Consider the following 11,409-nt stretch of genomic DNA (forward strand, 5'->3'; position numbering starts at 1 on the left):
TTCTATCTACAGTCATGGATTGGACATAGAGTATTTTGTTGGGACTTTTCAGACGGAATGTTCTTCTCCTGCTCCGGGTGGACAGAGCAACAACAACGAGTTGTTTTTGCTCTCTCTCCCTTTTTAGCACTCAAACAGCGAGTGCAGATGCAGAAGCAGATCTGAACAAGACGGTGCTTAGAAGCCTGTTGATTCGAGGTTACTCCGCTGTGTGTGTCTCTGTGTATGACGATCAATAATTATTCCACCGAGTGGTCTTTACGAGGGCTGGATTCTCCTCATCATCTCTCTCTCTCTCTCTCTCTCTGTGGTTCCTTCTTTTTAAAAGTCGCTTTAAGCGTCGGTTGTTTCAGTGCAGCCGCTGCCGCTTGTTGTCGTTAGCTTTCTGCTATTAGCCTACTAGCCACGCAAGTTACACGAACGTCGCCATTCGTCGCCCAATAGCAAATCTACAAGATCACAGCGCGTTGCGAAAGCAACTCTTTGTGAGCTTGCAGATCTGCTGTTTAGGGCCAACGTCACTGTCGTGCAACAAGTTTTCCTAGGAGCAGCAGCAAGAGGCTGTTTCGACTCAGAGGAGGATGTTTTGTTGTTATTATGAACCAATCTGTATTAAAAAACAAAACAAAAGACTCGGGAGGATGACTTTAAGACTTATAGATGGTCACGTTTCTTCTGTAACGTTAAATACAATTATGAAATGATTTAATTAAAAAAAAAAATATATATATATATATATATATATTTCCCGATATCTTTTTCCCGATCCCGATCTTTTGAAAATGACGTGATCGGGCCCGATCGATCGGGAGGCCGATCGATCGGTGCATCTCTAGCTATAACCCATCGTTTTTGTCATTTCGTCATTTTTTTAAAATCCTCAAAAATGATGAAAAACGGCGCGCTATAGTATGCCGTACGATATGGGCTATAGCCCATGGTCCAAAATGATGAGAAACGAGGCTAACTTTTTTTTCAAAATTTCAAAAAACATGGGCTATAACCCATCGTTTTTGTCATTTCGTCATTTTTTTAAAATCCTCAAAAATGATGAAAAACGGCGCGCTATAGTATGCCGTACGATATGGGCTATAGCCCATGGTCCAAAATGATGAGAAACGAGGCTAACTTTTTTTTCCAAAATTTCAAAAAACATGGGCTATAACCCATCGTTTTTGTCATTTCGTCATTTTTTTAAAATCCTCAAAAATGATGAAAAACGGCGCGCTATAGTATGCCGTACGATATGGGCTATAGCCCATGGTCCAAAATGATGAGAAACGAGGCTAACTTTTTTTTCAAAATTTAAAAAAACATGGGCTATAACCCATCGTTTTTGTCATTTCGTCATTTTTTTCAAATCCTCAAAAATGATGAAAAACGGCGCGCTATAGTATGCCGTACCATATAGGCTATAGCCCACGGTCCAAAATGATGAGAAACGAGGCTAACTTCTTTTTTTTATAATTTCAAAAAACATGGGCTATAACCCATCATTTTGTTATTTTGTAATTTTTTTCAAATCCTCAAAAATGATGAAAAACGACGCGCTATAGTATGCCGTACGATATGAGCTATAGCCCACGGTCCAAAATGATGAGAAACGAGGCTAACTTTTTTTTTCAAAATTTCAAAAAACATGGGCTATAACCCATCGTTTTTGTCATTTCGTCATTTTTTTAAAATCCTCAAAAATGATGAAAAACGGCGCGCTATAGTATGCCGTACGATATGGGCTATAGACCATGGTCCAAAATGATGAGAAACGAGGCTAACTTTTTTTTCCAAAATTTCAAAAAACATGGGCTATAACCCATCGTTTTTGTCATTTCGTCATTTTTTTCAAATCCTCAAAAATGATGAAAAACGGCGCGCTATAGTATGCCGTACGATATGAGCTATAGCCCACGGTCCAAAATGATGAGAAACGAGGCTAACTTTTTTTTTCAAAATTTCAAAAAACATGGGCTATAACCCATCGTTTTTGTCATTTCGTCATTTTTTTCAAATCCTCAAAAATGATGAAAAACGGTGCGCTATAGTATGCCGTACCATATAGGCTATAGCCCACGGTCCAAAATGATGAGAAACGAGGCTAACCTTTTTTTTATAATTTCAAAAAACATGGGCTATAACCCATCGTTTTTGTTATTTTGTAATTTTTTTCAAATCCTCAAAAATGATGAAAAACGACGCGCTATAGTATGCCGTACGATATGGGCTATAGCCCACGGTCCAAAATGATGAGAAACGAGGCTAACTTTTTTTTTCAAAATTTCAAAAAACATGGGCTATAACCCATCGTTTTTGTCATTTCGTCATTTTTTTAAAATCCTCAAAAATGATGAAAAACGGCGCGCTATAGTATGCCGTACGATATGAGCTATAGCCCACGGTCCAAAATGATGAGAAACGAGGCTAACTTTTTTTTCAAAATTTCAAAAAACATGGGCTATAACCCATCGTTTTTGTCATTTCGTCATTTTTTTTAAATCCTCAAAAATGATGAAAAACGGCGCGCTATAGTATGCCGTACGATATGGGCTATAGCCCACGGTCCAAAATGATGAGAAACGAGGCTAACTTTTTTTTTCAAAATTTCAAAAAACATGGGCTATAACCCATCGTTTTTGTCATTTCGTCATTTTTTTCAAATCCTCAAAAATGATGAAAAACGGCGCGCTATAGTATGCCGTACGATATGGGCTATAGCCCACGGTCCAAAATGATGAGAAACGAGGCTAACTTTTTTTTTCAAAATTTCAAAAAACATGGGCTATAACCCATCGTTTTTGTCATTTCGTCATTTTTTTCAAATCCTCAAAAATGATGAAAAACGGTGCGCTATAGTATGCCGTACCATATAGGCTATAACCCACGGTCCAAAATGATGAGAAACGAGGCTAACTTTTTTTTTATAATTTCAAAAAACATGGGCTATAACCCATCGTTTTTGTTATTTTGTCATTTTTTTAAAATCCTCAAAAATGATGAAAAACGGCGCGCTATAGTATGCCGTACGATATGGGCTATAGCCCATGGTCCAAAATGATGAGAAACGAGGCTAACTTTTTTTTCAAAATTTCAAAAAACATGGGCTATAACCCATCGTTTTTGTCATTTCGTCATTTTTTAAAAATCCTCAAAAATGATGAAAAACGGCGCGCTATAGTATGCCGTACGATATGGGCTATAGCCCATGGTCCAAAATGATGAGAAACGAGGCTAACTTTTTTTTCAAAATTTCAAAAAACATGGGCTATAACCCATCGTTTTTGTCATTTCGTCATTTTTTTAAAATCCTCAAAAATGATGAAAAACGGCGCGCTATAGTATGCCGTACGATATGGGCTATAGCCCATGGTCCAAAATGATGAGAAACTAGGCTAACTTTTTTTTCCAAAATTTCAAAAAACATGGGCTATAACCCATCGTTTTTGTCATTTCGTCATTTTTTAAAAATCCTCAAAAATGATGAAAAACGGCGCGCTATAGTATGCCGTACGATATGGGCTATAGCCCATGGTCCAAAATGATGAGAAACGAGGCTAACTTTTTTTTCAAAGTTTAAAAAAACATGGGCTATAACCCATCGTTTTTGTCATTTCGTCATTTTTTTCAAATCCTCAAAAATGATGAAAAACGGCGCGCTATAGTATGCCGTACCATATAGGCTATAGCCCACGGTCCAAAATGATGAGAAACGAGGCTAACTTTTTTTTTTATAATTTCAAAAAACATGGGCTATAACCCATCGTTTTTGTTATTTTGTAATTTTTTTCAAATCCTCAAAAATGATGAAAAACGACGCGCTATAGTATGCCGTACGATATGAGCTATAGCCCACGGTCCAAAATGATGAGAAACGAGGCTAACTTTTTTTTTCAAAATTTCAAAAAACATGGGCTATAACCCATCGTTTTTGTCATTTCGTCATTTTTTTAAAATCCTCAAAAATGATGAAAAACGGCGCGCTATAGTATGCCGTACGATATGGGCTATAGACCATGGTCCAAAATGATGAGAAACGAGGCTAACTTTTTTTTCCAAAATTTCAAAAAACATGGGCTATAACCCATCGTTTTTGTCATTTCGTCATTTTTTTCAAATCCTCAAAAATGATGAAAAACGGCGCGCTATAGTATGCCGTACGATATGGGCTATAGCCCACGGTCCAAAATGATGAGAAACGAGGCTAACTTTTTTTTTCAAAATTTCAAAAAACATGGGCTATAACCCATCGTTTTTGTCATTTTGTCATTTTTTTCAAATCCTCAAAAATGATGAAAAACGGTGCGCTATAGTATGCCGTACCATATAGGCTATAGCCCACGGTCCAAAATGATGAGAAACGAGGCTAACTTTTTTTTTATAATTTCAAAAAACATGGGCTATAACCCATCGTTTTTGTTATTTTGTAATTTTTTTCAAATCCTCAAAAATGATGAAAAACGACGCGCTATAGTATGCCGTACGATATGGGCTATAGCCCACGGTCCAAAATGATGAGAAACGAGGCTAACTTTTTTTTTCAAAATTTCAAAAAACATGGGCTATAACCCATCGTTTTTGTCATTTCGTCATTTTTTTAAAATCCTCAAAAATGATGAAAAACGGCGCGCTATAGTATGCCGTACGATATGAGCTATAGCCCACGGTCCAAAATGATGAGAAACGAGGCTAACTTTTTTTTCAAAATTTCAAAAAACATGGGCTATAACCCATCGTTTTTGTCATTTCGTCATTTTTTTCAAATCCTCAAAAATGATGAAAAACGGCGCGCTATAGTATGCCGTACAATATGGGCTATAGACCATGGTCCAAAATGATGAGAAACGAGGCTAACTTTTTTTTCCAAAATTTAAAAAAACATGGGCTATAACCCATCGTTTTTGTCATTTCGTCATTTTTTTAAAATCCTCAAAAATGATGAAAAACGGCGCGCTATAGTATGCCGTACGATATGGGCTATAGACCATGGTCCAAAATGATGAGAAACGAGGCTAACTTTTTTTTCCAAAATTTCAAAAAACATGGGCTATAACCCATCGTTTTTGTCATTTCGTCATTTTTTTCAAATCCTCAAAAATGATGAAAAACGGCGCGCTATAGTATGCCGTACGATATGGGCTATAGCCCACGGTCCAAAATGATGAGAAACGAGGCTAACTTTTTTTTTCAAAATTTCAAAAAACATGGGCTATAACCCATCGTTTTTGTCATTTCGTCATTTTTTTCAAATCCTCAAAAATGATGAAAAACGGTGCGCTATAGTATGCCGTACCATATAGGCTATAGCCCACGGTCCAAAATGATGAGAAACGAGGCTAACTTTTTTTTTATAATTTCAAAAAACATGGGCTATAACCCATCGTTTTTGTTATTTTGTAATTTTTTTCAAATCCTCAAAAATGATGAAAAACGACGCGCTATAGTATGCCGTACGATATGGGCTATAGCCCACGGTCCAAAATGATGAGAAACGAGGCTAACTTTTTTTTTCAAAATTTCAAAAAACATGGGCTATAACCCATCGTTTTTGTCATTTCGTCATTTTTTTAAAATCCTCAAAAATGATGAAAAACGGCGCGCTATAGTATGCCGTACGATATGAGCTATAGCCCACGGTCCAAAATGATGAGAAACGAGGCTAACTTTTTTTTCAAAATTTCAAAAAACATGGGCTATAACCCATCGTTTTTGTCATTTCGTCATTTTTTAAAAATCCTCAAAAATGATGAAAAACGGCGCGCTATAGTATGCCGTACAATATGGGCTATAGACCATGGTCCAAAATGATGAGAAACGAGGCTAACTTTTTTTTCCAAAATTTAAAAAAACATGGGCTATAACCCATCGTTTTTGTCATTTCGTCATTTTTTTCAAATCCTCAAAAATGATGAAAAACGGCGCGCTATAGTATGCCGTACGATATGGGCTATAGCCCACGGTCCAAAATGATGAGAAACGAGGCTAACTTTTTTTTCAAAATTTCAAAAAACATGGGCTATAACCCATCGTTTTTGTTATTTTGTAATTTTTTTCAAATCCTCAAAAATGATGAAAAACGACGCGCTATAGTATGCCGTACGATATGGGCTATAGCCCACGGTCCAAAATGATGAGAAACGAGGCTAACTTTTTTTTTTAAAATTTCAAAAAACATGGGCTATAACCCATCGTTTTTGTCATTTCGTCATTTTTTTAAAATCCTCAAAAATGATGAAAAACGGCGCGCTATAGTATGCCGTACGATATGAGCTATAGCCCACGGTCCAAAATGATGAGAAACGAGGCTAACTTTTTTTTCAAAATTTCAAAAAACATGGGCTATAACCCATCGTTTTTGTCATTTCGTCATTTTTTTAAAATCCTCAAAAATGATGAAAAACGGCGCGCTATAGTATGCCGTACAATATGGGCTATAGACCATGGTCCAAAATGATGAGAAACGAGGCTAACTTTTTTTTCCAAAATTTAAAAAAACATGGGCTATAACCCATCGTTTTTGTCATTTCGTCATTTTTTTCAAATCCTCAAAAATGATGAAAAACGGCGCGCTATAGTATGCCGTACGATATGGGCTATAGCCCACGGTCCAAAATGATGAGAAACGAGGCTAACTTTTTTTTTCAAAATTTCAAAAAACATGGGCTATAACCCATCGTTTTTGTCATTTCGTCATTTTTTTCAAATCCTCAAAAATGATGAAAAACGGTGCGCTATAGTATGCCGTACCATATAGGCTATAGCCCACGGTCCAAAATGATGAGAAACGAGGCTAACTTTTTTTTTATAATTTCAAAAAACATGGGCTATAACCCATCGTTTTTGTTATTTTGTAATTTTTTTCAAATCCTCAAAAATGATGAAAAACGACGCGCTATAGTATGCCGTACGATATGGGCTATAGCCCACGGTCCAAAATGATGAGAAACGAGGCTAACTTTTTTTTTCAAAATTTCAAAAAACATGGGCTGTAACCCATCGTTTTTGTCATTTCGTCATCTTTTTAAAATCCTCAAAAAAGATGAAAAACGGCGCGCTATAGTATGCCGTACGATATGAGCTATAGCCCACGGTCCAAAATGATGAGAAACGAGGCTAACTTTTTTTTTCAAAATTTCAAAAAACATGGGCTATAACCCATCGTTTTTGTCATTTCGTCATTTTTTTTAAATCCTCAAAAAACATGGGCTATAACCCATCGTTTTTGTCATTTCGTCATTTTTTTTAAATCCTCAAAAATGATGAAAAACGGCGCGCTATAGTATGCCGTACGATATGGGCTATAGCCCATGGTCCAAAATGATGAGAAACGAGGATAACTTTTTTTTTCAAAATTTCAAAAAACATGGGCTATAACCCATCGTTTTTGTCATTTTGTCATTTTTTTCAAATCCTCAAAAATGATGAAAAACGGCGCGCTATAGTATGCCGTACGATATGGGCTATAGCCCACGGTCCAAAATGATGAGAAACGAGGCTAACTTTTTTTTTCAAAATTTCAAAAAACATGGGCTATAACCCATCGTTTTTGTCATTTCGTCATTTTTTTTAAATCCTCAAAAATGATGAAAAACGGCGCGCTATAGTATGCCGTACGATATGGGCTATAGCCCATGGTCCAAAATGATGAGAAACGAGGCTAACTTTTTTTTTCAAAATTTCAAAAAACATGGGCTATAACCCATCGTTTTTGTCATTTCGTCATTTTTTAAAATCCTCAAAAATGATGAAAAACGGCGCGCTATTGTATGCCGTACGATATGGGCTATAGCCCATGGTCCAAAATGATGAGAAACAAGGATAACTTTTTTTTTCAAAATTTCAAAAAACATGGGCTATAACCCATCGTTTTTGTAATTTTGTCATTTTTTTCAAATCCTCAAAAATGATGAAAAACGGCGCGCTATAGTATGCCGTACGATATGGGCTATAGCCCACGGTCCAAAATGATGAGAAACGAGGCTAACTTTTTTTTTCAAAATTTCAAAAAACATGGGCTATAACCCATCGTTTTTGTCATTTCGTCATTTTTTTAAAATCCTCAAAAATGATGAAAAACGGCGCGCTATAGTATGCCGTACCATATAGGCTATAGCCCACGGTCCAAAATGATGAGAAACGAGGCTAACTTTTTTTTCCAAAATTTCAAAAAACATGGGCTATAACCCATCGTTTTTGTCATTTCGTCATTTTTTTCAAATCCTCAAAAATGATGAAAAACGGCGCGCTATAGTATGCCGTACCATATAGGCTATAGCCCACGGTCCAAAATGATGAGAAACGAGGCTAACTTATTTTTTTCAAAATTTAAAAAAACATGGGCTATAACCCATCGTTTTTGTCATTTCGTCATTTTTTTTAAATCCTCAAAAATGATGAAAAACGGCGCACTATAGTATGCCGTACGATATGGGCTATAGCCCACGGTCCAAAATGATGAGAAACGAGGCTAACTTTTTTTTCCAAAATTTCAAAAAACATGGGCTATAACCCATCGTTTTTGTCATTTCGTCATTTTTTCAAATCCTCAAAAATGATGAAAAACTGCGCGCTATAGTATGCCGTACGATATGGGCTATAGCCCACGGTCCAAAATGATGAGAAACGAGGCTAACTTTTTTTTTCAAAATTTCAAAAAACATAGGCTATTACCCATCGTTTTTGTCATTTCGTCATTTTTTTCAAATCCTCAAAAATGATGAAAAACGGTGCGCTATAGTATGCCGTACCATATAGGCTATAGCCCACGGTCCAAAATGATGAGAAACGAGGCTAACTTTTTTTTTCAAAATTTCAAAAAACATGGGCTGTAACCCATCGTTTTTGTCATTTCGTCATCTTTTTAAAATCCTCAAAAAAGATGAAAAACGGCGCGCTATAGTATGCCGTACGATATGAGCTATAGCCCATGGTCCAAAATGATGAGAAACAAGGATAACTTTTTTTTTCAAAATTTCAAAAAACATGGGCTATAACCCATCGTTTTTGTCATTTCGTCATTTTTTTTTAAATCCTCAAAAATGATGAAAAACGGCGCGCTATAGTATGCCGTACGATATGGGCTATAGCCCATGGTCCAAAATGATGAGAAACGAGGCTAACGTTTTTTTCCAAAATTTCAAAAAACATGGGATATAACCCATCGTTTTTGTCATTTTGTCATTTTTTTTAAATCCTCAAAAATGATGAAAAACGGCGCGCTATAGTATGCCGTACGATATGGGCTATAGCCCATGGTCCAAAATGATGAGAAACGAGGATAACCTTTTTTTTCAAAATTTCAAAAAACATGGGCTATAACCCATCGTTTTTGTCATTTCGTAATTTTTTTTAAATCCTCAAAAATGATGAAAAACGGCGCGCTATAGTATGCCGTACGATATGGGCTATAGCCCACGGTCCAAAATGATGAGAAACGAGGCTAACTTTTTTTTTCAAAATTTCAAAAAACATGGGCTATAACCCATCGTTTTTGTCATTTCGTCATTTTTTTCAAATCCTCAAAAATTATGAAAAACGGTGCGCTATAGTATGCCGTACCATATAGGCTATAGCCCACGGTCCAAAATGATGAGAAACGAGGCTAACTTTTTTTTTTATAATTTCAAAAAACATGGGCTATAACCCATCGTTTTTGTTATTTTGTAATTTTTTTCAAATCCTCAAAAATGATGAAAAACGACGCGCTATAGTATGCCGTACGATATGGGCTATAGCCCACGGTCTAAAATGATGAGAAACGAGGCTAACTTATTTTTTTCAAAATTTCAAAAAACATGGGCTATAACCCATCGTTTTTGTCATTTCGTCATCTTTTTAAAATCCTCAAAAAAGATGAAAAACGGCGCGCTATAGTATGCCGTACGATATGAGCTATAGCCCACGGTCCAAAATGATGAGAAACGAGGCTAACTTTTTTTTTCAAAATTTCAAAAAACATGGGCTATAACCCATCGTTTTTGTCATTTTGTCATTTTTTTCAAATCCTCAAAAATGATGAAAAACGGCGCGCTATAGTATGCCGTACCATATAGGCTATAGCCCACGGTCCAAAATGATGAGAAACGAGGCTAACTTTTTTTTTCAACATTTCAAAAAACATGGGCTATAACCCATCGTTTTTGTCATTTCGTCATTTTTTTCAAATCCTCAAAAATGATGAAAAACGGCGCGCTATAGTATGCCGTACGATATGGGCTATAGCCCATGGTCCAAAATGATGAGAAACGAGGCTAACTTTTTTTTTCAAAATTTCAAAAAACATGGGCTATAACCCATCGTTTTTGTCATTTCGTCATTTTTTTTAAATCCTCAAAAATGATGAAAAACGGCGCGCTATAGTATGCCGTACGATATGGGCTATAGCCCATGGTCCAAAATGATGAGAAACAAGGATAACTTTTTTTTTCAAAATTTCAAAAAACATGGGCTATAACCCATCGTTTTTGTCATTTTTTTCAAATCCTCAAAAATGATGAAAAACGGCGCGCTATAGTATGCCGTACGATATGGGCTATAGCCCACGGTCCAAAATGATGAGAAACGAGGCTAACTTTTTTTTTCAAATTTTCAAAAAACATGGGCTATAACCCATCGTTTTTGTCATTTCGTCATTTTTTTAAAATCCTCAAAAATGATGAAAAACGGCGCGCTATAGTATGCCGTACGATATGGGCTATAGCCCATGGTCCAAAATGATGAGAAACGAGGCTAACTTTTTTTTCAAAATTTCAAAAAACATGGGCTATAACCCATCGTTTTTGTCATTTCGTCATTTTTTTAAAATCCTCAAAAATGATGAAAAACGGCACGCTATAGTATGCCGTACGATATGGGCTATAGCCCATGGTCCAAAATGATGAGAAACGAGGCTAACTTTTTTTTCCAAAATTTCAAAAAACATGGGCTATAACCCATCGTTTTTGTCATTTCGTCATTTTTTTAAAATCCTCAAAAATGATGAAAAACGGCGCGCTATAGTATGCCGTACGATATGGGCTATAGCCCATGGTCCAAAATGATGAGAAACGAGAATAACTTTTTTTTCAAAATTTCAAAAAACATGGGCTATAACCCATCGTTTTTGTCATTTCGTCATTTTTTTTAAATCCTCAAAAATGATGAAAAACGGCGCGCTATAGTATGCCGTACGATATGGGCTATAGCCCATGGTCCAAAATGATGAGAAACGAGGCTAACTTTTTTTTCCAAAATTTCAAAAAACATGGGCTATAACCCATCGTTTTTGTCATTTCGTCATTTTTTTAAAATCCTCAAAAATGATGAAAAACGGCGCGCTATAGTATGCCGTACGATATGGGCTATAGCCCATGGTCCAAAATGATGAGAAACGAGGCTAACTTTTTTTTCAAAATTTCAAAAAACATGGGCTATAACCCA

This window comes from Protomyctophum bolini, assembly GCF_963924005.1.
Source record: "Protomyctophum bolini genome assembly, chromosome: 9".
In the NCBI taxonomy this organism is placed as follows: Eukaryota; Metazoa; Chordata; class Actinopteri; order Myctophiformes; family Myctophidae; genus Protomyctophum; species Protomyctophum bolini.